The sequence below is a fragment of the Lampetra fluviatilis genome, chromosome 37, assembly GCF_964198595.1.
Source record: "Lampetra fluviatilis chromosome 37, kcLamFluv1.1, whole genome shotgun sequence".
Lineage (NCBI taxonomy): Eukaryota > Metazoa > Chordata > Hyperoartia > Petromyzontiformes > Petromyzontidae > Lampetra > Lampetra fluviatilis.
The window spans coordinates 8652814-8680548 of NC_136311.1; the positions used below are offsets into that span (position 1 = coordinate 8652814).

General features: G+C 50.5%; 1 protein-coding gene across 3 annotated transcripts in view; it reads left to right on the top strand.

The window, feature by feature from the left end:
* The first annotated feature begins 780 nt into the window (after positions 1 to 780).
* Positions 781 to 27735, top strand: part of TPST1 (tyrosylprotein sulfotransferase 1) — a 60886-nt gene continuing 33931 nt past the window's right edge. For all 3 annotated transcript variants that reach the window (XM_078873769.1, XM_078873772.1, XM_078873771.1), the window contains exon 1: positions 781 to 1011. The gene's annotated coding sequence lies outside the window, so the exon portion shown is untranslated. The remainder of the gene's footprint in view (positions 1012 to 27735) is intronic.

The following is a 27735-nucleotide window of genomic DNA, read 5'->3' on the forward strand; positions in this document are numbered from 1 at the left end:
TCCAGAGGAGTTACCAGTGGCTGGTAAAATTTCGCCCACCAGGAAATTCCGATGAATTGTGGAAAAAAAAGTTTAAAATGTGTATTTAATTGTGCGTCGGAGAGGAAAATATATACGCGAGGGGGTATTGCTGCTGGCCTATGCATTGCACCCATCACACACACACATTGCTTCTATACAACTGCGTATGCGACGAAGCGTGGTGGGGGGGATGAGAGGGCGGGGACGGGGGCGACGGGGAGCGGGGGGACGAGGGGGAGAGAGGGGACGGGGGGGGGGCGAGGAGGTGGGGGGACGAGGGGGGGCGAGGGGGGGCGGGGCGACGAGGGGGGGCGAGGAGGTGGGGGGACGAGAGGGAGAGGGGGGGAGACAAGGGGGGCGAGACGGGGGGACGAGGGGGGGACGAGGGGGGGCGAGGGGGGGCGAGGAGGTGGGGGGACGAGGGGGAGAGGGGGGGGACGAGGGGGGGGCGAGGGGGGCGAGACGGGGGGACGAGGGGGAGGGGACGAGGGGGGGGGACGAGGGGGGGGCGAGGGGGGGCGAGGAGGTGGGGGGACGAGAGGGAGAGGGGGGGGCGAGGGGGCGAGACGGGGGGGCGAGGGGGAGGGGACGAGGGGGAGAGGGGGTGGGACGAGGGGGGGCGAGACTGGGGGGGCGAGGGGGCGAGGGGACGAGGGGGGGGGGACGAGGGGACGGGGGGGGCTGTGGGGACGAGGGGGAGGGGAGGGGCAACGAGGGGGCGGGGCTTGTACAGCCCAGCCCCCCACCATCTCCCTGGATCGTCTGCGTTGTTCTCCGCGCACGTGTGTGCGTGTGCCGGTGCGTGCCGGTGTGTGTCTGTGTGTCTGTGCCGGTGTGTGTCTGTGTGTCTGTGCCGGTGTGTGTCTGTGTGTCTGTGTGTGAGAGTATAAATGTGCGGCGTCTGCGGGCCGTCACCCAGAATTTTTTCCCCGTCGTGCTCAACGGAACAGCGAGCGAACATCCTCGTCCGCTCTGCCACGGCAGCGTCTGGTAAGTCTCCTCGCCTCGACAGCTACCCCCGTGCCTTGCCGCGTGTGTTAAACACACCAACAACTACACACACACCACCAACAACAACATACACACACCACCACCAACAACACAGACACACACCACCACCAACAACACAGACCACAACAACACACACCACCAACAACAACACACACCAACAACAACAACGCAGACACCACCAACAACACACACCACCAACAACACACACCACAACAACACACACCACAACAACACACACCACAACAACACACACCACAACAACACACACCACCAACAACAACACACGCGCCAACAACACAGACACACCAACAACATACACACCAACAACAACAACACAGACACCACCAACAACAACACACGCGCCAACAACACAGACACACCAACAACACACACCAACAACAACACAGACACACCAACAACACACACAACAACAACACACACAACAACAACACACTCCAACAACACACACACCAACAACACACACAACAACAACACACTCCACCAACACACACACCACCAACACACACACACCAACAACAACACACACCACCACCAACAACACACACACGCCACAAACATAACACACACAACAACAACCGCCATTCGCCACTAAGTGGCGGTGACGTCACCACGACGCTTGTGCCAGGCCATGTGCACCTTGAGGCCACACCACTAACACACACACTAACACCACACCAATAACAACACACACACCAACAACACACTATACACATGTACTAACACGTTGTACTAACACTACACACACTATACAATATTCTAACACTACACGGTGTACTAACACTCTACACACTGTACACACACTAACACTACACAATGTACTAACACTCTACACACTGTACTAACACACTACACAATGTACTAACACTCTACACTGTACACACACTAACACTACACACACTACACGATGTACACACACTAACACACCACACTAAGGCTACACACAGGCTGTGTACTAACGCCGTAGTTGTGAGTAAAGGGGCTCTCAGCACTGTAGTTGTGTGTGTTGGTGGATACTTGTGTTGGTGTGCGTGTGGTGTAGCATTCATAGGTGCTGCTCGCTAACAGCACTTGCCCCCTACAGTCTGTCAAGGCTATACGGAGGATCTTTGTCTTTTTTCTGGTGTAGCACACGTGTGTGTGGTGTGACACGTGTGTGTGTGTGGTGTAACACGTGTGTGACGCGTAACACGTGTGTGTGGTGTAACACACGTGTGTGCCATCTGTATGTGGAGTGACACACGTGGCATGTGTCCGCGCCACTGAATGACTGTACTTACAGTACACGGCGTGCACGTGTCACCCACACAATGCACACCCACACACGCTGCGTGCACAACAACAACAACAATGGTAGTCCTCTCTATACGCTTGGTTGTGTGTACACTACACAAATAGCCGGTACTGTGCTGTAACAAGTGTGTGTTGTGTGTTGCGAATGCAATGCGTGCACTTTACGCTGCGTGTACTTGTAATGTATACTGCACATACGACTCTGTGTGTCGTATACATTGTATGTGTGTACACTACACGTGGTGCATTGCACTGTGTGTATATGGTGTGTATATGGTGTGTACGCACTGCGTGTGTATATGGTGTGTACGCACTGCGTGTGTATATGGTGTGTACACACTGTGTGTGTATATGGTGTGTACGCACTGCGTGTGTATGTGGTGTGTACACACTGCACTGTGTGTATATGGTGTGTACACACTGCACTGTGTGTATATGGTGTGTACACACTGCACTGTGTGTATATGGCGTGTACACACTGCACTGTGTGTATATGGCGTGTACACACTGCACTGTGTGTATATGGTGTGTGCACATTCTTGCCGTGATGTGACGCATTGTGAGTTTATATTCAGCGCTGTGCTGCGCGTGCGTCTGTTTTATTACGGTGACACCAGGTGACGATTATCTGAACATCGCCACTGGGGAGACAAAGGCGGCCGGGCGTGGTGCTGGTCCCCCCCCCACACCCTCGTGCGCCGTGCCGGCCTTCATAGGTGCTACTCGCTAACAGCACTTGCCCCAAACAGTCTGTTAGGGCTACACGGGGGATGTTTGTCTGTGTGTGTGTGCATGTAACGTGTACGTGTGCGCATGTTGTGTGTGTCATTGTCAATGCCTCTCTATGTGTGTGTGTATTCGGTGTGTATACATTATAATATCTGCGTGTATGCTTCAGTGCACCGTGGAAAATTCTCTACACTGCTGTAGCAGGCCAGACGTAGAATACTTGGTGTCTGTGCAGGATCTCATCACCCCGAAACCACATTGGAGGGGGTGGAAGCTGTCAAGGCTGCTTCTTCATCGTTCCTGGCAAGACGATGTTGAACAATCCTCGCCAAGACTTTTCGGTTTCACAATGATGGTATTACAATCGATTGCATTCTCCCCCCTGCCCCTCTCTTTAGAGGGGGAGAAAAAAACGGGGCATCCACCAGGGCAGGCTGCCCTTCCAATCCCGCAGAAGATGCCCCGAGAAATTCTGTCGCATAAAAATAATAACAATAATTCAGATGTATAGTTGCGCATTCCATCCTCGGATTCCCAAATGTGCAATGCATTAGCAGTATGAAACAAAAACAGAACCAGGGGCAACCGACCAAGCTAAAGAAGGGAAGGCCACTTTAAAGAGATGAATTTTCAAAGCAGACTTAAATATATCGACCGACTCCGATTGCCCTGATTTCAAGTGGCAAGGCGTTCCATAGCTTGGCTGCCACACTAACAAAAAGCCCGATCACCGAAAAAGCGCAACCTACAGACCTGGGGAGTGCTGAGCAGTTGGAGATCACAAGATCTTAAGGACCTTGATGGAATGTGAAAATGTATTCGTTCCTGCAAGTAACGTGGGGTGGTGAGCCCTTTTTAAAGCCATATAGGTGAATAGCAGTATCTCAAAATCCACTCGGAATTTGACTGGTACCATACCTTAATATTGGAGCTTTCGTGACTACAGGAATTATTCTTTGGTTCTTTCGGTAAAGTCACGTATAAAGATAAAATAATAAATTAAATAATAGCATACTACGACGTTTCGATTGCAACACAAGCAATCATCATCAGGTATAAAAGAAATAGCAACAAAAATCTAACCAGAAAACTATAGACAGACATATAAGCAGACAGAAATCATATCTTTATGATGTCTGTCTAGTACAGGATAATTGAGTTTCGGGTCCATACGCCGTAGAGTCTTTTCAATTTGGGCAAAAAAAAAAGTTTTTGTTTGTGTTTCTCCCTTGTGATGGGACTTTGTAGAATGAACGTTGAGATTTATAAGGGCACGGGGTGACCAATAAGCTCTGTACTGGTCTGTATAAAGGTAAGCATTGATAAGGGGTTGACAGGCATGAGGGTGTGTGGCTGAGTATACTAGTGGTGATTGTCAAATTTGTTTGTGTTTCTCCCTTGTGATGGGAATTTGTAGGATGAACGTTGAGATTTATAAGGGCACGGGGTGACCAATATGGTCTGTACTAGTCTGTAATAAGGTAGGCACTGATAAGGGGTTGACAGGTATGTGGTAGCCAATGAAGAGATGAGACTGCCTCGCACGCAAAGCGCTTCTTCGCCTCGGCGATTCGTTTTGGAGTGCATCGCCGTCCTGCCCTTTGCTCCCGATCAGCACGGTTGGCTACGTACGGTGGCGAAAGAGGTTCGACGCACAGTACACACGTAGAGTTCTCGGGCTCTGGATCACCTTTTTGCAGCTCCTCGGCAGATGGCAAACAGCCAGCCACTCACAATGGTGGAAGGGGGGTCATCTACTTCCTGTCGCAGGGTCAAGCATCCCTTGGTGACCTTACGCCAGTGTTCTTTACTACTTTCGCCACTAAGACCTCATCGGTGTGAGGGCCGCCACACAATTTCAAGCCATTTGGGGTTTGAAAGCGCGTTGATGGTGTGGGGGGGCGAGCGGGGGGGGGGGGGTGTTTTCACGTTTGTGTATTGTCGGGGCCCACATTAAAGGCCACCAGCGGCTGCCAGTGGCCCACAGGCCTTGCAACGAAGAACACTGGCCCACCTATCCGGTGTTGTTATGGCCGAGGGGTTCCCCACACCCCAACCCCTCCCCCCCCCTATAAAACAGAGTTGGTCAGCAAAATCTGCAGACCTTTTTCCGTGGGTCGTAGATCGGATCACCATTTTTCCCCCTTAAGGGTGGCAAATTGTGGTGGCGCTGCAATTTAGTGTTGATGGTACTAGAGAGTGGCTCACGATCATGGGCTACCGTGACCGTTCCCATATCCTCACCAGCTCTTCACAGTAGGTCCTGGTGCCAAGGGCGTAGGCTTACGTTTGCTGTTCTATCACTACATAGCCCAGCAGATAATCTTGCTTGGACGGAAGATGAGTGCATGCACCAATAATGGAACGGTGTGTTGGCAATTACAAGCCCATGGGCTTACAAACCCAAACATCGTGATTGGGGAGACAAAGGCGGTCGGACGTGGTGCTGGTCCCCCTCCCCCGCGTGTACCGTGCGGGTTTTCTTCGGTGCTCGCTCACAGCGTTTGCCCCAAAAGTCTACTCCGGCTATGAAGGGGTTATCTTTGTAGTCCATTAGCTTTTGGCACTTCACGTGGCCTCAAGGTGTACTTAGCCTGGCACAAGCGCCGAGTTGACGTCACGACCACTTGCTGTTCAACGGTGGTTGATGTTGTGTTCGTCCAGTAGAGATGTGTGTGTGTGTGTGATTTATGTGTCCGTAGTGCAGTGTAGATGTGTGTGTGTGTGTGCGAGAATTAATGCAGTGTGCCCGTGTGATGTGGATTTACCATCGCATTAGGGCATGGGTGCGCATGATTACCAGTAATGGCCATATGCCTTTCGCATGAGAATATTGTGCCGGAGCTGCTCCTGGACAACATTCTCCTATCACAAGCCTCGGGAGACTATTCACGGCGCAGTATTTGTCCGCAAGGCGTTTTAATTAAATGATGTGCGGAAACTGCCAGTGTAACGTCTACTCCCGGGCAGCGGGAGAGTGGCACGCTCCAAATATGCGCCGACTGCCTCGCAAGTCGGTGATTTAAAACCGTTCGCGTGCTTTTGTATATTTTTTTGTTATTGTGAGAGGAAGGCGTAGGCCCAACGCTGGAACGATGGTGCTACACAACACCTCCATGGAGATCCACAGCTCGAAGGATGTGTAAAAAGCCCATTCGGGCACAGCGAGTGAACTCTCCACGCTCTTGTTTTGGACACGTAAATTCCGATTCACAAAGCGTGATGTATCATAGGGTTGGCAAATGGCAAATGACTGTGATTTCGTTTGGCAAAGTATGACCCCCCCCCCCACCAATTTTTATGTTATGTTATTGCTGCATTGTTCGTGGGCCCTGGAAACGTGTCGATTCACTTGGTGGGTTGGCGAATGGCACTTGGCACTTGGAGGAATCGATTGTTACTCACGACAGGGCACCCTTCTGCCATTCTCCCTACGTTTCATATTTCTGCACATTCCCGCGTTTGTGTTATTTAAGTCCCATAACAAACAAAAAACCCGGCACTATTGATTCCTAGGATGACCATTTAGATTAAAGTTGTGAATACACTCTGTCCTGTGATGCTGCGTGTTTTCGTAACGCGAATTGGATATAACGCTATGCATGTATTAGGGAAGACATTTTTATAACGCGGATGCGAATTGGATATACCGCGATTTGAGCGAACAGAACTACGTCGGCATAGTTTCTCACGAGGCGGGATGCTGCTGGATGCTTCCAGATGCTACCCACGTGCCTCAGTCTTTGCTCAGCCTGCGTACGCATCTCACGTGTTATCGCGGACTGTGCTTTACCCCATATTATATATTCTAACGTGATTTGTCCATAACGTGCTGTGCTTCAGGAACGCAACGGCGGCCGTGTTATAGGAGAAGGGACCGTACAGCAAATAATTTACACTTATGATGAGGAGGCGTAAGGGCCAAAGAGGCACGTCTCTTTCGCACGGCGGGAGAGACGCCTGGGAGAGGCAGTGATTATTGTCAAAGCAAATTCCGACGCCACAGCAAAAACATCTGCGCCGCTTTTACCTGCAGCGTGGGAAAGAGGTGAGCGCTCGTTTGAGTCGCAGATGGGGACCCCCCCCCCACTCCCAGAGGGGAAAATTAATGCAGCGGGTCCTTGTGAGTCTTGTTGTCGTTTGATTTCCTTCAATTGTTGCACATGTTTAAATTTGGCGTTTTTCGCTGTGACGCAAGCACGTGACAGACTGTTCTTTTGCTTAACGTCGGCTTGGGCTGCTTGAGGATCCCACTTTCCATGACACGCGCTTTTAAATGCCTCGCGGATATTTCCAGCACGAGAGCGCGGGGGAGTCGAACTATCACTACCGAGCTAAAGGAACCCGCTGACCCCCAGGTCTCACAGCTGCCCTGCAAGTAATGTACAAGTGTTATTAAGCTCTCGGTTAATGCCCCGTGACCACTTACAGGCAGCAGTGCGCGCTCGCATGTATGTGTCTGTGCGCATGTGTGTTTTTGCGTGAGTGAATTGATGTGTTTGTGTGTGGGTGTGTGTCCTTGCATGTGGACATGGTGGTGTGTGTGGGTAGTGGTGTGCCTGTGTGCGTGTGTGTGTGTTTGTGTGTGGTGGTGCATGTGTGTGTGTGTTGTAGGAAGCGGTAATGTTGAGGTTAGCACGCTGCACTATGAACCCGGCGTCCCCAGTTAGATTCCCGCTCACAGCCGACATCAGTGGGGATTATTTGAACCGGTCCTGGGCCTCCCCACAGTCGATTCAGCCTCAAATGAGTACCTGGTGCAGTGTGTAAGCATCACTACTGGGGAGACAAAGGTGGTCGGGCGTGGTGCCGGCCACTCACCCCCTCCTGTACCGTTCCAACAGTACTTGCCCCAACAGTCTGTTTAAGGCTACTCGGGGGATCTTTGTTTTGGTGTGTGTGTCTACCAGTCATCTCAGCCGGTGAACCCATAACACCTGGGTCTGTTCCGTGACCTGCCAGCGAACGAGCCCGCGACACTTCACGTGGCCTCAAGTTGCACCTAGCTTGGCACGAGCGCGCTATGGTGATGTCACCGCCAGTTAGGTGGCGAATGGCCCCTATTGCGTGCGTGTGGATGTGTCGATCCCGAGGAGCTGGAGGACACGCAGTGCTTGAGTAATGTAGGTGGAGAGAAGCATTGATTTCCCTGTGAAGTAGATCGAGTCCGTCTTCCCTTAATGACCCTCGCCACACTGCAGGCATGCTTACAAAACATTACAATCTTTAATATCGCTGCGTACGCTTCGAGGGCTGCACTTGCCCAACTGGAATGCTGTTTGTTCGCTGTCGCATTTACTCGCATTGTTCGTCGAGTTATTCCGTTTCGCACTCGAACAGCGGAGCATGGCCTTGCCTTGGGGGGGGGGGGTGAAAGGATTGCGTGGTAGAAAGGCGACAAGTGTGCCGTTGTTGTGACGCAGTACAGCAAGTAGGTCTCGGCTCTTTTCTGTACGGCAGATTTTCAGTTTTTATTGCTCGTGTGTGTGTGTATAATATATGTCGATTTTCTTCAGGCACCCTGGCAGGTTTTTTTAGTCGTGACATAATCCAGTAAGGAATGGTGGGGAACCACCCCCCCCAGCCCCCAGCCACTGGTGGTGGCCTCTGCGTTCACCGCGACGTACACACACTTACATTTTCACGTCAAATCAAACCCTCTGCTTCTACAGGGCGGCACCCCCAATGTCCGTGGGTGGTGAGCCAAGAAGTCGCGAAGCGTTTCATCGGTCTTCCCTCAGTGTGGCGACGTTCGAGCCAGTCGTCCTCTACGGCTGACACGGCACGGGGGGGGGGGGGGGGTTGGGGGGGGGAAGCCTTCGCCCAATGGTGGATTGACGAGGAACGCTTCGCCGCGAATCGAAAAGGACGTTTAGTCGTGTGTCACGGCACAAGGGGGGGAACTCTGTGCATTCTGGTGTAAATGGAGTTGAACCCTCGCCGCGCATGAATAATGTGACCCCCCCCCGCCACGCTCGGGGGCCCGTTAAGCCGGCGTGCACGCGGACGCAGAGGCGCGAGCCCCCGGGATTTCTGTCCGCCCCTCGCAGCGTCAATTGAACGTGGCTGGGTGATGCTGAGCAGTGTTACGTTTCTTGCGCATGCTCTGCGCTGTTTTTTTCTCTTTTTCTTTCTTTTCCCCACTGATTGTTCCGCGCAGAATTTGAGCTTCATTTCATTTTTTCACCCGACATTTGCTGCACGTCGGCCTTGCAGTAGAGCCTTCTCGCGCTCTCACGGCACGTATCGAGATGTCTCTGACTGATGCTGGAGTTGTTTAGGTTCGTTTCAGTGATTAGTCACCTGCCAGGCTTGCGGCCTCAGTCTTTTTTGTCTTGGTTCTGTGTAGGGTCTGCGATTGTGGCCGGGAGATAGCAGGACACGCACATGGGTTGTTAACCTCTGCGTGTGGACGTGTTGAGTATTGTTCCTTGCCTATGCATGGGTTTTCTCCAGGTATTTGAGTTTTCTCCCAAACGCAAAACGTCACCCGATGGAATCGGCCAAACTTCCCAGTGCAAGACCCTGCTGGAAAAAGAGTCTTGATGTTTTCCTGTGTAAATCAATGACTCATTCAGTAAACTAAAAAAAATACCATGTAAGGCTCACTGAGCTATATGGCTCTTCTTCAGAAGCAACCTGGCCACAAATGATGGCTCACCTATGTGGCTTATTGTGTGGAAATTCAGAGTAGCCAAATGCTACTGTGTTGGACGATTTAGATCAGAGGTGGTGATGGTGAAGGCTGATAATTGTGCTGTTGATGATGAGAAGAAAGCTTCACCAAGTCTCGGGGACTTAATTTCACGAGGGTCTTGCATTCGAACGATTGGGCAATTCATTTAAGTGTTGGCCATGTGGTAGAAAACCAAAATGTGTGGAGACATCCCACACACACAAGGGGGAGAGTTGCGGGGGGGTGGGGGGTAGCACTGAAAGAACTGCTCGGATGGATTCAATAATCCATTGCGGTACTTCTTCAGGAGGTACCGCAAGTATATGTGAATGTTGAACCATCGTGAGAATTGTATTTTATTATGTTTTATTTTCATTATTTTATTTTATTATTTCCCTTCTACGTGACTGTACCGAAAAAACCAAGAAGATGAATCCCTGCAGTCACGAAAGCTTTAAATCGAAAAATGTTGAACTTCTTTCGCACCCTATATAGCCAACCGTGCCAATCAGAGGTGCAGGCCAGTGATGGGGGGGGGGGGAGCACAAGGCATCGTGATGAGTTGGCGGTTAGGGGCGCGCGAATCTTTTACTTGACGGACATCAGCATGGCCACACGTCATCTTTGGTGCGGGCACGCGTCCACCCGTGCGTACTGCTCCCTGGTAGCGCGCGTCTCAATTCCATGCAGTTATTCGCGCCGACAGAAAACAACGACAATTGCGGAGAGCTGCCTCGTCCCCGTCGAAGCAGAAAAAAATATATATCCGAGGGCAAAGTGTCAAGGTGCGCACGCACGCGCACACTCCGCACGCTTGACGGGCCTCGGCCACCATCTCTGCCTCCGTCACTAGGACTGCCGGGAGCTCTGGTGACCTCCAAAAGCAGTCGGCGGGGAAATTGGCGTGCATCTTGCACATGAAGCCAGAACATGGCCATCCCTATCCTCGGTGGAACGATTTTCTGGGGACCCCGATGACCTGATCGCCGGTGTTTATATTGAAGGTGTGTTGCACACTCGGTTGGGGCCGGCAAGGTCACGTGTGGGTTTTGTTGTGACGGGACGGTAAATTCGGTGGTCGTGTTCCGTTCAATGCGGCCAGGCAGCAGTGCGGTTAGAACACTCCACTCGCAGTTGAAAGGTTGCGGAGTTCAAATACCGGTAAGGGGTCCAGGTCGTACCATCTCCCCCGTGGAGCTGCTCCCAAAAAAAACGAGCGGCACTTTGCGAGAAGACGACAAGCGGTGGTTGTCTTTATAGGAGGACCGGCCATAGGAATGTGTAATTTCCACCGGTAGCTCAAGCGCGTTCAACTGTCATGAGGAGCTCTCTCGCCAAATGCTAAAATGTACGAGTGATCACGATGTTGAGTGGCTGGACAGCCTGGTGGTCAGGATGCTGGCGGGCCCACTCAACTGGCTTGTACAGTTTTTTTTTTGCGCTCGCCCTGCCGATGCTGTCAGGCGCAGTCTCATTCTGTCTGCTGCACGGCGGGCGACGGGTGATCCTGTGTGTGTGTGAGAGCCTGCCCAAGTGTGTCGGCCCAGTTGTGGGGGGGAAGGGGGGTACAGCTGGTGTGCATCTGCCAGTCACCTCGGTCGGCCAACCCACGGCACCGCCTGGGTCTGTCCCGTGACCTTCCGTCAGCGAGCCTTCGACACTTCACGTGATAGCCTCCAAAAGTGCACCTGGCCTGGCACAGGCGCCGTGGTGACGTCACGATCGCTTAGTGGCGAGTGGCGGGTATTGGTGTTGGTAAATGTGTTTGCATCCCACCCCAAAATCCACAATGGAAATTTTTCTTCAGCCAGGGTAAGAAAAATTGGTGCTCTAATTGGGCTGCTTCTGGTGTCCATTGTAGTCCATTTCAATGGGGTTTGTCTCTTGTTACCTAATCCCCTGTACACGCACGCGTGCGCATGCAATCATAATCTCCTTCCACATTGCTCTAGGCCAGGGGTCGGCAACCTGCGGCTCCGGAGCCGCATGCGGCTCTTTTGAACCTTGACCGCGGCTCCGGGGCGGATGCTAGCGAGGGGAGGAGGCGCACTGTGACACCTGCTCTGGCGTTGCCGCTGCTGACAGGTCGCCGCTCCGCTCCACACTGCCCGCCCGGTGACAGGCAATAACGTTGCCGTTGCTTTGTCACATGTTTGGAAGAAGTAAAAACCTTCCTGGGCAGCAAAGAGCTCACCTTTGCTGAGCTGGAACAGCCAGAGTGGCTGGAAAAATTACATTTTATGGTAGACATGACAGCACATCTAAACACGCTAAATACAACCCTTCAGGGGAAAGGAGGCACAGCCCTGCACATGCTGGAGGAGGTTTTGGCATTCGAGCGCAAGTTGACAGTGTTTGTCAAAGATTTACAGAGAGGTACACTGTCTCACTTTCCCTCTTTGAGAGAGTTCAAACAAAGTCATGATACGATAAATTTGGAATATTTCAAGTCTGCAATCACCACAATGCAAAGTTCGTTTGGGAAACGATTCTGTGAGTTCAGAGAGGAAAAAACGACATTATCCTTCCCTGTCACTCCCCTGGCGATCGATCCATCCCTATTGAATATGACTGCATTTGCAGGTGTAAGTCAACCTGATCTTGAGATGGAACTGGCCGATATAGCCGACAAAGATATATGGGTGTCCAAGTTCAAATGCTTGACCGCTACTCTTGAGGATGTTGCCCGTCAGAAGGCCATTCTGGCTCAGAATCATAAATGGAGTGATATTGAAAACCTTCCCAAACAGGACAAACTTGTATTCGAAACATGGAATGCCATCCCCAACACTTATATAAACATGAAAAAGTATGCATTTGGAGTCCTGTCGATCTTCGGCTCCACATATGTATGTGAGCAGGTCTTCTCCAACATGAACTATATTAAAAACAAACATCGATCACGCCTCACAGATGACAGCTTGCAAGCCTGTGTGAAAATGAAGGTGACGTCTTACAGCCCTGATGTGCAGACACTGTGCACTGAGGTTCAGGAGCAAAAATCCCATTAACCAGGTAATTTAGCTATTAATTTGCAAAAATATATTTTACATTGTTAAGTGAAAAAGTCCTTTTTTTATTCAGATTGACAGCTGACTGCACGATCCTGTATATAGCAATAAGGTAAGAAACAATATATGCAGTGTTACATTTGTTTTAAATGTTGCAATGGTTTTGCGGCTCCCAGTTTATTTTTTCCTTCGGAAACGGGTCCAAGTGGCTCTTTATGTCTTAAAGGTTGCAGACCCCTGCTCTAGGCCGTAATCAAGCTCCAAACTTTTAGGAAAAGCCATCGTAGATGCTACAGCGGTATAACTGTTGTCAAGAATAGACCCAGAAATATCCCTGAAGGGGGTGGGGGGGTGTGAAACCCAACATTGGAATTGATGAAGAAGCCTCATGAGTGGCTCCTGGCGAGAAAAAACTACAAATTCAAGAGCGTCAAATAGAAGACGGGGCAATTGAGCGTCGTCTCTTTGATACACGAACGTCAAACCAACCATTGCTCGAAGATGAAAGTGTTCACACACATTTTTCGCCATTGGGGATGTTTGACCATACTTCACCGCGTTTCGTCAATGCGGGTTAGCGAGGGGAAAGAGAGGGGGAGCCCAAGACCAGTTGGGATATCACTTGCCATTGATGTTGGCCCTGGCTGGGAAAGCAAACTCAAGTTTTTTTGCCCGGTTAATAGCTCGGTTAGCTCCCCACTTGCACCGCGATTACACCCACCCCACCCCACTACCTTGCGGCCTGTTGCATACAGCACAGAGCCTCGTTCCGCAAATTCCTCCCGTGCCTCGCTCGTGCACTCTTGTCAGGCTCTGCACGCGCGCATGCTCATCGCTCGCGTGTCCTGTCAGAAAAAGGGGGGCCCCCCAATGTAATTTTCCTTAACGAACTTCAAACCACGGTGGGACGCCAATCAAAAACCCCCTGCGGTTCGGAAATGGAACGCGTTCGTCTGGTGCGTAGCCGGCCTTGAACGTGCGCATTGCGTTCGATTTATCAAAACCGGCTTCTTTTTTTTTCAATAAAATTCTCTTGCCAAATGCGCCGCGTCCTGCAAGTGGCCCCGGGCTCTGGAGTGTAATAAGGCTGGTTAAACGGGCCGTGTATTTCTCGTCCGTGGAGGGCGCTATTCCAGGCTGTCCGTGCTGCTCTCCGTAGTGGTGGCGGCGGCGGCCCAGACAACAATGCCACCCCACTCCCCCCCCCTTTGTTATGAGCACGCGGTGCATAATGCAGCAGAGGGGGCGGGGGGGGGGCGGTATTTGCCTGCTTGCGTCACAGGCGTGTGCGTCGTGTGCGTCACAGACGTGGAAGGCGGTGGGACCCATGGCTCAAATCCCCTCTGTGCAGCGAGGTGGGAGCGGCGCTCGTTCGCTCGCTCGCTGGCGAAAGGTCTCCCGTGCACTCCCGAGACCAGGTGCTGAGTCTTGCGTAGGGGGGGCGGGTGGTATGGGGGGGGGGCAAGTCTTTTTAAATGAGCTCAACCCAAAAGACAAACATCCCTTTATCCATTTATCCATTTTGATTTAAAGCTTTCGTGACTGCAGGGATTCATATTCTTGGTTCTTTCGGTAAAGTCACGTAGAAGGGAAATAATAAAATAAAATAAATATAAAACAATACAAATTCTCTGCTACGTGACTTTACCGAAAGAACCAAGAATACAAATATACAGCGGGCGTCAGGGTCTGGATCGAACCCACGTCCTCCTGTATACCAGGCGAGGCAGTTAACATCCCGCCACTGTGGCCGCCCTAAGTGGAGTTACCGACTGGACTAGTCTGCTTGTTCCAGAATACGCGTGGTGTACGAACTTTACTGACTGCTAACTTTTTGACATCGAATTCCTTGATCCCTGCCACCAGGCTGCAGAGTGCAAAGTGGAAGGCGGAGGGGGAGGTGGTCATGGGGTGAGGAGTGCACATGGGTCTGCCCTCTCTCTGGTGGTACTCTCTCTGGTGGTACTAACCTTTCTTATACCTGGCACCTCATATCGTGTGTTTTTTATGTATAGCTTATTGTTGTAACTTTCTGACCACGTGCCCCCCCCCCCCCCCCCGGTACTGGACATATGATATTTTTATATATATATAGCTCATCGGATTCCCGCCAATTTAAATAAACAATCTGATTCTGGTTGTGTTTTCCCGGGCTGGGAACTGGACCATTCCCGGTTTGGTAGAGCCTGCTTCTCGTGATCATGGAAACGGAGGGGGGGGGGGGTGTGGTAGGGAGGTGGCAGCCACCCACTTTCTCTCCTGCCATTTATCTCCCTTAACGGTGGTGAGGCACGACCCCAGTGGGTGTGCATCCTCGGCACGGACAGGGACGCGGGGTGCGGCGGATGTTCTTGTGATTGCTGGCCGAGAGGCTGAGAAATGACCCAGATGCAACTGTCGGCTTTACTATTCCCATGGATAAAATTTAAAAAGCACTGGGAGAGCATTGTGCCCCCCACGCCTGTCTTCGGACAGCACACTTAAAGGAGAGGAATCGAAATCGGCACGTGTGCTGGCGGGGTCAGGCATGGCTGCCTAGCGATAGGGCCCATTGCTTAAAGATACTCGGAATCAGAATCTGTATTTCTACCGCAGGAATTTGATTGAGCTTTGAATCTCTTTTTTTCACAGATGTCCAGTAGTAGGGGCACGGGGTCAGAAAGTGACGACAACAAACAATACAAACCTTGACTTCAAGCTTTCGTGACTGCAGGAATTCATATTCTTTGGGTCTTAGATATGTTCAAAGAAAATAACAATTTGATTGAGCTTTGAATCGCTTTTATTGCGATCGAAACGTCGTAGTTTTTTGTTATTTTCTTTGAACCTATCTACGTGACTTTACCCAAGGACCCAAAGAATAAAAACAATACAAAAACACGATATGAGTGCAAAGTATAAGAAATGTCAACACATCCCAAAATGTTTTTTTTATTTTACCAGGTAAAGGCCCACTGAGCGGTATAATTAGTTTTCAGAAGCAACCTGGCCACAAATTGTAGCTCAACGAAGTGGCTTTATCACGTGGATATTTATAGCAGCTCAATAATCTAAATGCACGTTTCTAAGTGTGGGGGGAAAAACCGGAGGTACCAGAGGAAAAAATCCACGTGACCACGTGGAGAGAGATTAGCAAACTCCAAATATACAGGCGTCAGTGGTCTGTATCGAACCCACGACCTCCTGTATATGAGGTGAGGTAGTTAACATCTCGACATAGCTATCGGCGTCCAAGCCCCTTCGCACACTCAGAAGCCCCCATAGCGCACGCACAAGCCCGATCACACAAGCCCCATTGCACACGCGCAAAGACAATGATCCCCCCCGTATAGCCTTAACAGACTTTTGCGGCAAGTGCTGTTCGCGAGCACCTACGAAGGCCGGCACTGCACACGAAGGGGGTGGGTGACCAGCACCACGCCCTTTGTCTCCCCAGTGCCGACGTTTACACACCGCATCAGGTACCCGATTTGAGGCCGAGTTGATCTAGGAGAGGCCCGGGACCGGTTCAGATATAATCGTCACTGGCGTTGGCCTTGAACGGGAATCGAACTCGGGTCGCCGTGTTTTGTGGCGCAGCACACAAGGCCCCCCCCCCCCCCCCATTGCTTCTCTAGGGAGCCCCAGAAGGGAACACGGTCTGCTGAACGCTGAGCCATTGGCGGCCGCTAATTTAATTAGACCGTTGTGCTTTGTGGTGTCATGGCCTCATTTAAATGGGGTTTTGGCCACCTAAACATTTCTTGACGGTACAATAATCGCTATGTAAATGCGGTCTCGTATTTATTATCATCATCATGAGCCATGGGCAGATATGCTGTTAGGTGTCCACTCCACATTTCGTCATTTGTTTCTACTTTCCTCTGTCTTTTGCCAATGTGCTCAAGCGGTGCCACATCTTTTTGGCACCAATCTGATGAGGGGCCCTCCATAAATGACGTCACGCACCTGGGGGGGGGGCGGTCAGACATTTGTAACAATGTGTGACGAGGGGGGGGGGGAGTTTGAGAAATGTGATGTCACATCAAAATGCGCAACTTTAAATAAATATAGAATTGTTATAACAACACTCCTACAACATCAGAGTGCAGTGCCAGATTAAATACGCACTACAGTGACAATTGTTTAAAGCGATTTGAAGCATGTTTTATTTTCAAAATGGAAATATGGTTTTGGGGGGCGGGGGCAGAGCTTTATGACGCTGTGTGACGAGGGAGGGGGGGGTCAAAATTCGTCCAAAATCGCGTGAAGTAATTTATGGACGGCCCCTGATGTCGTCATTAAGCCATTCTCGGTTCGGTCTTCCTCTCTTTCCGGTTCCTTCCATTTTCCTGAACGACGACAACACTTTTAATGTTCCTGTTGTTGTCCATCCTAAATGTGTCCAAATAGTGCCGGTTTCCCTCTCACCGCCGCCTGCCTGCATCATCATCAGGTCTTTTATGTGCAACCTTTTTCTGAACTTCCACGTTGGTCACTCTTTTTGGGTCGCATATTTTATATTTAAAGGAAATGCCTTCATCCAACAGTGGCTAGAGGATAGCTGATGTCAAAATAAGGTATGTAATAAATAAAAAAAGTTAAATATCAGATACTTTAGAAGCCAGGGCACAATGAACTATGCTAGAAGGGAGGTGCTCTAAATGGGCACTAATGGAATGTGTCTCCTTGAAGCTGGCTTCTGGACTAGGGTGCCGAGCCAGCACCTCCCAGGGGCCTGGGTTCAAGCCCTGATCAGAGGTCGCAAACGGGTGTTGATTCCTTACCGGTACCCGGCCGCACCAGGGTCGCAAATGGTTACCCGTACCCGTACCTGGCCGGGTACGGGTACCCGTTCCCTACCCGTAACCGTACCCTACCCGAAATGAGTGACAAACGGTGACTCACCAGTGACTCACGGCCTACCCGTACCCGTACCCGGCCGCAACAGGGTCGCAAACGGGTACCCGTACCCATATCTGGCCGGGTACGGGTAGCCGGGTATCGTGTAGGGGTACGGGTATCGGGTACCCGGTTGCGACCTCTGGCCCTGATGCTGGGCTTGTCCTTCAGGGGCTCGTCGCTGCCACTGTTGGGACACTGGGCCCAGCACTTGTGACCACACGCGCGGGCGAGCGGGGGGGGTGGACCGTTCCGTGAGAAACCTTTCGCAACCTGATGCTCGACACGCACGGCTGTGCGGCGGTCGTTTTACGCGCTGCGAAGTCGAGGACTTGGCAGCGGACGGAGCATCTCTCCTCCACGTCGCCGAGATCGCCTTCGGTTCAGAGTTGAGCGCAACGATTCATGTTGTAGGCGACGAACGTGCTTGTAGTCGCCGACGTTTTGCCCGTGTGAGTTGCGTACTTTAGCTTTCGTGCCGATCCAACGTTCGGCGCGGGGTGTATCGAGTCACGAAGAAGTCCGGTCTGTGTCGTGCAGTGGTGGGGGGGGCGCTTAGATTATATATATATTTTATTCGTGGTGGCAACAATTGAAGTTGGGAGAGGCTTCGCACCGCCTAAGCAAGGCGTTCTCTCTCTCTCAGCGAATTTGATTTTTGTCAATTGCCCATGGGGAAATTTCGGACGAAAATAAACTGAAGATAATTAGGTAAACACCACAACAAGATTAAAACAGGTTCTACGGTATTACCGACCTTGATGTTTTTAAAGGGCGTTGTAAATGACGACGGCTTTTAACTGAAGATGCAACCGTGAATGTATTTTTAAGAGCCCTCATCCCGATTTCGTTTAGTGGAAGTTTTTTTGAGTGGCCTTATTTTAAAAATGTGTACGCTTGCAAACGCCTCTGTAAGCCACGGCCGCGCGCGCACGTGTGCTCGTCTTGCGTGGATCCCAGCTATCCCCTGGGCGAGGGCGCTGATGGGCTTGGTGGGGGATCTCATGCGGCTTCGGTGGTAATTGCCGCGGTGAGAAACGCGCGCACCCGGCGGCGTGGACATTGTTTTGCCATCGCGGAGGCTTGCGCTCCCCAGAGCCGAACTATATTCAGTTTTGGCAGTTATTTTGACGGAAAATTTTAAGGGCATAGACCTCTAAACAGCCTCGGATGTTAAATTATAAACGAGCGCAGACAATAATACTTCCATTAATTCATTCAGGCTGGAAGTTTGATGTAAAACAAGTGGTGTTTGGACTTGGACGGAAGTTTGTGAAATTCCATGTACTCGGTTCCCCGCCTCCCCATCGCTACCCCATAACTGTACTGACAGGATTTGCCTCATTAAATTTGGCTTGGTGGAATTCTAGGAATTGCGGGTGTTCGCGGAACAACTGGCCGATTCCCCAACACAGTTGATGTTTGACGTGGACTCCAAGCCACTACGCTATGCAATTGCATTCGCACCAAACGTGCCTTATCTGAGACTTCAAGCTGATGCAGTGGACATAGTGGAAAGGGAACCCCGTGGTGCCTTTCCCACGACTACATCACAGTAGTCCGGCCGGGTTCATGAACTCTGGGCCCCCTGGGGTCATCGGCGGTTAGCCTCCAACACGGACGGCACCAAGGCCCATCCTCTTGAGCACCCTAAGTTATCTTGTTCCTCGGCCTGATTGTTGTTGTCACGCTCCGCCTGGTTCCCCCACTCTTTCCCCCAGGATTTATCTTCTGCGGCCTTGGCAAGTGGTGGCACGTGTACGACATGCACGCAGTGCAATACAGCGTGGCTTTGTGCAGCATCTAAATGCCGCAGTGCATGAAGAATCTGTACAAAGTGTATGACATCTGCATCATGGGAGCCCAGTGGGGGAAAAATAGAGGTTTAATTTTATGGGAGGTGGGGGGGTGGGTAAGAGGCCATGGGGCAGAGAATGGAGATGAAGCACAGAGCTGTGCATTTGAAGACTCTTCAGAGCGAAGAAGACGGTCAGGGATGGGCAGAAGATGAAAGGAAGGTTTTGGAAGCCTGCTCCTGAGCAGCGGAGGGAGCGCGAGGGAGCGCGCGAGATGGAAGTGTCTGCGTTGGATGTGGGAGAGATTTCCGCCCTGCAAAAATGCACGAGGGGGAGGAAATGAAATAAATAAAATAAAGGTCGTCCGAGCACTGCGCTCGCTTGAGAGGAATGGTGATCGCGTGTGGGGAGGGGGGGGGAGCTGGGGTGAAAGTTGACATTTCGATATTTCGGATTGAAGCCGCAAATAACGGCGACGCATGAGCTAAACGAGCGCGCGCTAGGCTTATTGGCCACATTTAATGGATAATTCAATATCTGGAAAAAGTAAAATGTCTACGTGGGTTAGGTTAAGGGCCCGCAATTTATTGCTCCTGTCCGTCGGTCTCAGGCGGCGGGAGTGTAGAGACTCGGGGAAATTAGTTGGGATTCGGAGGGCAAATCGCCGGACGTCGCTCTGAGGTGTCCCATCCCGCTTTGCCGTGGGATCTTCAGAGCAAACGGGACGGTGGCATTTTTGGACCAAATAGCCACGTGATAGATCAGAGCAGGACACCCACTTAGTTGGATGGACTATAAATAGTGTCGGTGGTGCCTCCTGGAATGCGTAATGCTTAAGAGTGCGGTCTCGCAGGTCAGGGATTAGTCAGCACAGCAGACAAGGGGGGGAGGGGGGTGGCAGACTGATGTAGAGGAGATGTCGTCTACTCAAGAACATTGGATAAGTCTCGGGGTCACCTTGGCGAGGTTAAACAAGATAAGAAGAGAGTGCGGTGGCGTTGTTGTTGTGGATAAGAAACGATGGTCAAGATAACGGTGGTGGTGGTAGAGTGGTGGTAGAGTGGTGGTAGAGTGGTGGTAGAGTGGTGGTAGAGTGGTGGTAGAGTGGTGGTAGAGTGGTGGTAGAGTGGTGGTAGAGTGGTGGTAGAGTGGTGGTAGAGTGGTGGTAGAGTGGTGGTAGAGTGGTGGTAGAGTGGTGGTAGAGTGGTGGTAGAGTGGTGGTAGAGTGGTGGTAGAGTGGTGGTACCGTGGTTTACCCACTGCACTGAATCTGGTCACGTCGATTCAGAATCAGAATATGTATTTGTACCGGAGGAATCCGATGAGCTATGAAGCTCTTTCTTCACAGATGTCCAGTCGGGGCGGGTAAGAACGTCACAACAACAAACAATACAAAAACACAATAGGAGTGCAAAAGTCCAAGAGTTAAACAGATCACCCCAACACAAATGAAACTAAACCATCGCCAACCTACCAGACACAGCTCACATCAATGGCGAGTGATATCCGAATTGGTCCTGGGTCCCCCCCCCACCCCCAACTTCATCAACTGCACTGACCAGAATGGTGAAAGTATGTTCAAACAACTCCCCATGGCTTGTGACACAGAGAGGCCTTCACTCAACAGTGTATTAACCAAGGGATGTGTCTATACACTCCTGAATTACAGCCCTTCCTCGGATGAGTTAAATATGCTTATTTTCAAGAGGGGTGTTCCTTTTGAATGCTTGGGTCGCGTTGCCTCTGTTGTTTTCTGGTCTGACACTGGTGAGACTTGGCCCTTAAAGAAGGTTGTCTCTGATGTAGGCCAATCCGTTTCAAGGACAATGCATATATTATCGGAGCATGTTTTGTTTGCATGTTCATCGCAAGTACGTGTGGTTAATGCCGACATGATTCCTTGCGAAAGGTTTCTATTTGGTGTTTGAACATCTTAACACACCTGTTTTATTCCAGAATTGGTAAAACCTATTGTTATTCTTCTTCTTGGTTCTTTCGGTAAAGTCACGTAGAAGGGAAATAATAAAATAATAAAAATAAAACATAATAAAATACAATTCTCACGACGTTTCGGCCACAACGCAAGCAGCCGTCCTCGGGTGAAGAACAGGTCTGTCGGAAAGACAACTATGATACTGGCAAAAAAGGTCCCATTTGTACATTTTGAGTATTTGGCTGCTATACATTTCTGCATGATAAGTCACTTTATTGGGCTATCATTTGTGGCCAGGTCGCTTCTGAATAAGAGCTATATGGCTCAGTGGGCCTTACCTGGTAAAATAAAAAATAGTTTACTTGAGTAGCTTTGCCATTTTCTGCTGCTTATATTAAGTGTACGACAGTTTTTTTTGTATCTCGCCTCGGTACACAAACATTTCCCTGTTTGCGTTTATGTCATGAGACAACTTTCCATTTGGAACTCTGGCAGCGAGAGAGAGAGAGAGCGGTGCACCTCCTCGTGTCAAGAGAAAATTACCCTGGAAGATGACGTCACAAAACCACTTATGACGTCACTGCAACAAGCGTCTTTCGCCATGCAGTAGGGGCACCCCCCCCCTCCATGCCCTGTAAAAAGTGTTCATAACACGTGGATCAAAGTCAAGTTGTTTGATTTTCAGAGTGGGATCGAGCTGAATTAAGTGAAAAATTCAATTCAATACGATGGGGCTTTTGTTGGGGTTCTTTGGTGACCGGGGCTGGTACAATTTGAATCACTGCGCTTGAGAAAAACAGCTGCCTGGACTCAAAATCTAGGATCTCACCTGGTATCGGGTGAGTGCTCTGACACGGTGTCAGATCCTTGGCGCAAGCTGGCCACCCCCATTATTTAAAAGCAAATTCTGTACCAAGCTGCGATGTTGCAGCTGTGCCCGCTGCTGCCACACGCACAGAGAGGTTGCGTTGTTTCTTGGCTCTCCCGTCGGCGGCAGCGCCACCGCCGGCACGTGCCCAGCGTCCCACAAAGGGGTACAGCTCACCCAGCGCGGTCGTTGATCTGCGAGGGAGTAAGTGGGCTCACTCTGTGCCTCTGCCATAATCAACAATTAGAGCCAGTCTAATCCACTTAAGGGAGACCGTTGAAATACTGGAAAATATACGTATTTCGTTTTCACCGTACACTATTTCTGATTTATTTGAAGAACAATTTTTTAATTTTTTTTGCAGAATAGAATCCTTCGTCGTGTCGCACGTACACGCAACGTGGGATCACTGGCGCTGGCTCGGCGGTTCGGTGAAGCTCCCCTAAGACGTTGGTAATGGGCCGTCCATAAATGACGTCACGCACCTGGGGGGGGGGGGGGGTCAGATTTTTGTGACGATGTGTGACGAGGCGGGGGGTGGGGGGGTTTGAGAAATGTGACGTCACGTCAAAATGCGCAACTTTAAATAAATATAGAATTGTTATAACAACACTAATTGTTATAACAACACTCCTACAACATCTGAGTGCAGCGCCACATTAACTATTGTTACTACAATGACAATAGTTTAAAGCGATTTGAAGCATTTTTTATTTCAAAATGGAAATATGGTTTTGGGGGGAGGGGTGCAGAGCTTTGTGACGTCATATTTGAGGGGGGGGGGGTCTGACTTTTTGTAACGCCGTGTGACGAGGTAGGGGGGGGGGGTCAAAAATCGTCCAAAATCGCGTGACGTCATTTATGGACGGCCCCTAATGAGCGACACCGTGAAAAATCCGCCCCCCCCCCCCCGGGTTCACGGCCCCAGGCCGGGAGGATGGAGACACTCGATTCCAAGGAGGCTAATGGCCGTGTCAGACGGCACTGAACCATCGCCTCCTGCTGGGTTCACGTGGGCCGACGTTGGGACACCGATCCGGTTCAACGAGCGCGCGGTGTGTGCAGCAGACGCATCTCGCGTCAACTGTGCGCTCAGAACACAACAGACTTTGCACGTTCGCCGTTTGCATTAAACCGCTGAGTGTGTGTGGTGTAATTTCGATTTAAAGCTTTCGTGACTGCAGGGATTCATATTCTTGGTTCTTTCGGTAAAGTCACGTAGAAGGGAAATAATAAAATAATCTAAATATAAAACAATACAAATTAAACATCTTTATGTTTAATGTTTTATTGAAGAAAAATAAAACATGTCAATTTTTAATGTTTTATTTTTATTATTTCCCTTCTACGTGACTTTACCGAAAGAACCAAGAATATGTGTGTGGTGTGTGTGCATTAAGTGACGTTTATCAAAATTCAATTCTGTGGGTGGGGTCAAACGAGGTGGAGTCAAAGGGCAGGGTTCAGAGTCCAGTTTCAAAAGGCCGCTCAAATGGGCACTTTGCACAATGCCAACTGCTCACTTGTTGCCACGGTTTCCATGGCCACCGCATTTCGAGGCGCATAAGGGGCCGTCCATAAATGACGTCACGCACCTTGGGGGTGGGGTCAGACATTTGTGACGATGTGTGAGGAAGGTGGGGGGGCGGGGTTTGAGAAATGTGACGTCACATCAAAATTCGCAACTTTAAATAAATATAGACAACACGTTCTATTTAATTAAATATACTTTTTAATAAATGTTTTCTCCAACATGAAAGTGCAGCACCACATTAAATACGCACTACAATGACAATAGTTTAAAGCGATTTGAAGCATGTTTTTTTTTTGGGGGGGGGGGGGCAGAGCTTTGTGACGTCATATTTGAGTGGGGGAGGTCTGACTTTTTGTGACGCCGTGTGACGAGGGGGGGGGGAGTCAAAAATCGTCAAAAATCGCGTGACGTCATTTATGGACGGCCCCTAATGTATTAAAATCGCCTTTTAGTTACGACTTAAAACTATTTTTTTTTTTAAATGTTCCATTCATCATTTGAAATTTCAGTGGAATTTTAAATCGTGTTTATCTCCCTCCGCCAAAAAAAATGTCCCATTTTTCGCTCGCTTTTTGTATGTGCGCAGAATTCGTTCCGGAGGGGAAAGGCTGCCAGTGTGCGCAGGGAAGCTTAGCCGTGCGAGGTGAGAGCCACGGCGATGGTAAAGCACATCACAGGCAAAACAAGCGGGCGAGCGGCCTGTCAAGGGAGCATCCTGCACTGCTGTGACGCTCTCCCGCCCCCCCCACCTCAGCCTCAAAGACAAAGATTCCCCCTATAGCCTTAACAGACTGTTGGGGCAAGTGCTGTTAGCGAGCACCTAATGAAGGCCGGCACGGCTCACGAGGGAGGTGGGTGGCCAAAGCCGCGCCCGGCCGCCTTTGTCTCCCCAGTGGTGATGTTTTGTGCACCACACCAGGTACTCGTTTGAGGCTGAGTTGACCTAGGGGAGGCACATGACCGGACCGGTTCAGATAATTGTCACCGGTGTTGGCCGTGAGCGGGAATTGAACTCTGGTCGCCGAGTTCATAGCGCAGCACACTAACCGCTACAAAGACAAAGATCCCCTGTATAACCTTAACATACTGTTTGGGCAAGTGCTGTTAGCGAGCACCTATGAAGACCAGCAGGGCTCACGAGGGGGGGTGGGTGGCCAACGCCACGCCCGGCCGCCTTTGTCTCCCTAGTGGCGACGTTTACACACTGCACCAGATCCTCATTTGAGGCTGAGTCGATCTATCGGACGCCCATACCCTGTTCAGATAATCGTCACCGGTATTGGCCGTGAGCGGGAATCGGAACTCGGGTCGCCGGGTTTGCAGCGCGGCACGCTAATCGCTACACTACCGCACGCGCGTGTGTGTGTGCGCGTGTGCGTGTGCGCGTGTGTGCACGTGCTATTTTATTGCACACGGCGCGCGCACAACCAAATTTTCTCCTGAGCAGTGCTTGCAGCTGCTGCGCCGTTCTTAAACGGTATAAACAAAATACATTCGGACGTAAGTTATTACACTTTATACACTTTTTATACAGAAATTTTATACACTTACTGTCTCCACAATATTGATGCCCAGCATCATCTATGCTGTGCACCGCTGCCATCGCTGTTCATCGCTGGCTTTTTTTCCTCCGTAACAATTCGCGAATTTGGTGTTTTAGGGGTATGTGAGGGTCAGGACTTGCTGATAACAACCCTGTAAAGTATGAAGCAGTTTCTTGTCTAAACACACGGGACTGGGTAATAAATATCGCCGCCTTTAACTTGGCCTATGATTTTTTTTTATTGCCACAAATACAGTGTGCCCCATTTTTTCATTGAGTTTAGTCGAATTTACGACCCACTGAAGAATCGTGAGTCGGCATAAAAAATTGCTACAATTGCACATTTCGCATTGCGCACATTTCTGATGGCTATGCAAATGCCTACAGAGGCCTCCTAAGGAGGAGAATCGGTCCGAGACTCTTCACAACTCGTTCTGTGATCTCACGTTTACACCGGGACTCATCTCACACATGGCGGTGGTGCCTTGCTCGCCGTGCGAGTTCCAGATCATAACATGGCACCAATGACAATATTATTATTCATTGAGATTATCGTGGTAATTTAAATGTCTTTGAAAAAAAAACCCAGTTATGTTGGGGGCTTGTTTGATAGTTCCTATGCTTTTGTTTTAGTATTTTAAAAAAAAAGCAGAATAATTGCTCATGCTGGCAATTTTTAAAAAGATTATTTACACTTGGTTGTACTCAATAGTCACATGGGGCTGTGTAAGTGTAAAACCCACAGCTGGACACACTGCATAGCTTCTGGGGATAACAGCAATGGATTTGCGATTTGCATGTCCGTTCAAATTATCGCGTTTGGGTATACGCTGTCTGGATATGGCAGTTTTACACGAGATAGTGTAAAGGGTTTTTGAGGTTACGGTTGTTGTGGGTTCAGTTTCTACACGGCCCATTTACGTGATAATTCGACTCCATCTACTTGATGTCTTTGCTATCAGCGTGCCCGCCACACGGATCTCTGCTCGTGTCCCAAGGCAAGAGTGTGTGTAATGGGTGGAGAGGTCTCGCCCTTGTCTCTTAATGCCCGCGTTTCTAATTGCGCGCCTCTGGCACGTGGCAGCGTGAATGGGGTGGCGAGTGGATTGATTCCCGTCGTCAAGGCCTTCGAGCCCAGTCGTTATCTCCTCTCCCTCTGGCTCCCCCTGTTTCTCTCCCCCTCCCCCCTTTCCGCCGGGAAGCTGGGCAGTCACAAACATTGTCCCAGTGCACAAAGTAGAAGGGGAAAATATTTCTAATTTAAATCCGTGCCCATTGGCCCGTGCGCATTGCAGCAGTAAATTGGTTTACCCCGAAGCGCTCGTTTTTTGGCCACAGTTCCCTCTTCCTCTGTATGCGAGGCCCTCCCTCGACTGCCACGAGCACAAAGACAAAGATCCCCCGTATAGCCTTAAAAAACTGTTGGGGCAAGTGCTGTGAGCGAGCACCTAAAATGAAGGCCGACACGGTACACGGAGGGGGTGGGTGGTCATCACTACGCCCGGCCACCTTTGTCTCCCCAGTGGCGATGTTTACACACCGCACCAGATCCTCATTTGAGGCCGAGTCGACCTAGGGGAGGTCCAAGACAGGTTCAGATAATTGTCAGTCGTGTTGGCCGTGAGTGTTCGTAGCACGCGTGTGTGCTTGGGAGCACACACGCGTGCACATATACACACACACGCGTGCACATATACACACACACGCGTGCACATATACACACACGCGTGCACATATACACACACGCGTGCACAGACACACACACACACGCAGCAAAATGCTAACGAGCTGCTTGGAGATACCTGGAACGCCACGTGCCCTGGTCAATCTGTCAGCGGTGTCGGTGGCGCGATCACCCTCATCCCTCAAACTACTCACCAGCGCTGGAATCATGTTGCTGTTAATTTAACGCTGCCTTTCGGCCTGGCCTTAACAGCCGCTGGCGTTCCGCTGTCAGCCGCAATTCTTCGCGCCATTTCAGGTCAACGTTGTTCAGAATTTAGTTTTATCCGTCAAGATGGTCATTAAAGCGGACACTCCCGCAGAAGATCGGGGTACGGTGACCCTGGAGCTCGCCAGGTGGGCGCTGTTCCTCACTCCATGTGACAGCACCGAGCCGGCACCGATAAAAGCCCCAAGTTCAAAACCTGGTCTTCTGCCCAAGATGATAATAACGCCTCGCTCTCACGGGTAGTAAGCCCGGTGGCTTCGGTCTGCGCACAAATACCTGCGCTGGAAACAAAGATACTTTAATGTCCTCTCTGCTCGTTCTTCATGTTTCTATAAATACTTATGGGCAAATATAATTCGAGTGCTCCAGCTCAAATGCCATCACCATTCTCGCTAACACAGCCTAGAAAGCTAGTGTGTGTGTGTGTGTGTTGCGGGATAATATGTTGGCAGTAGCTCTTGTTTGGAACA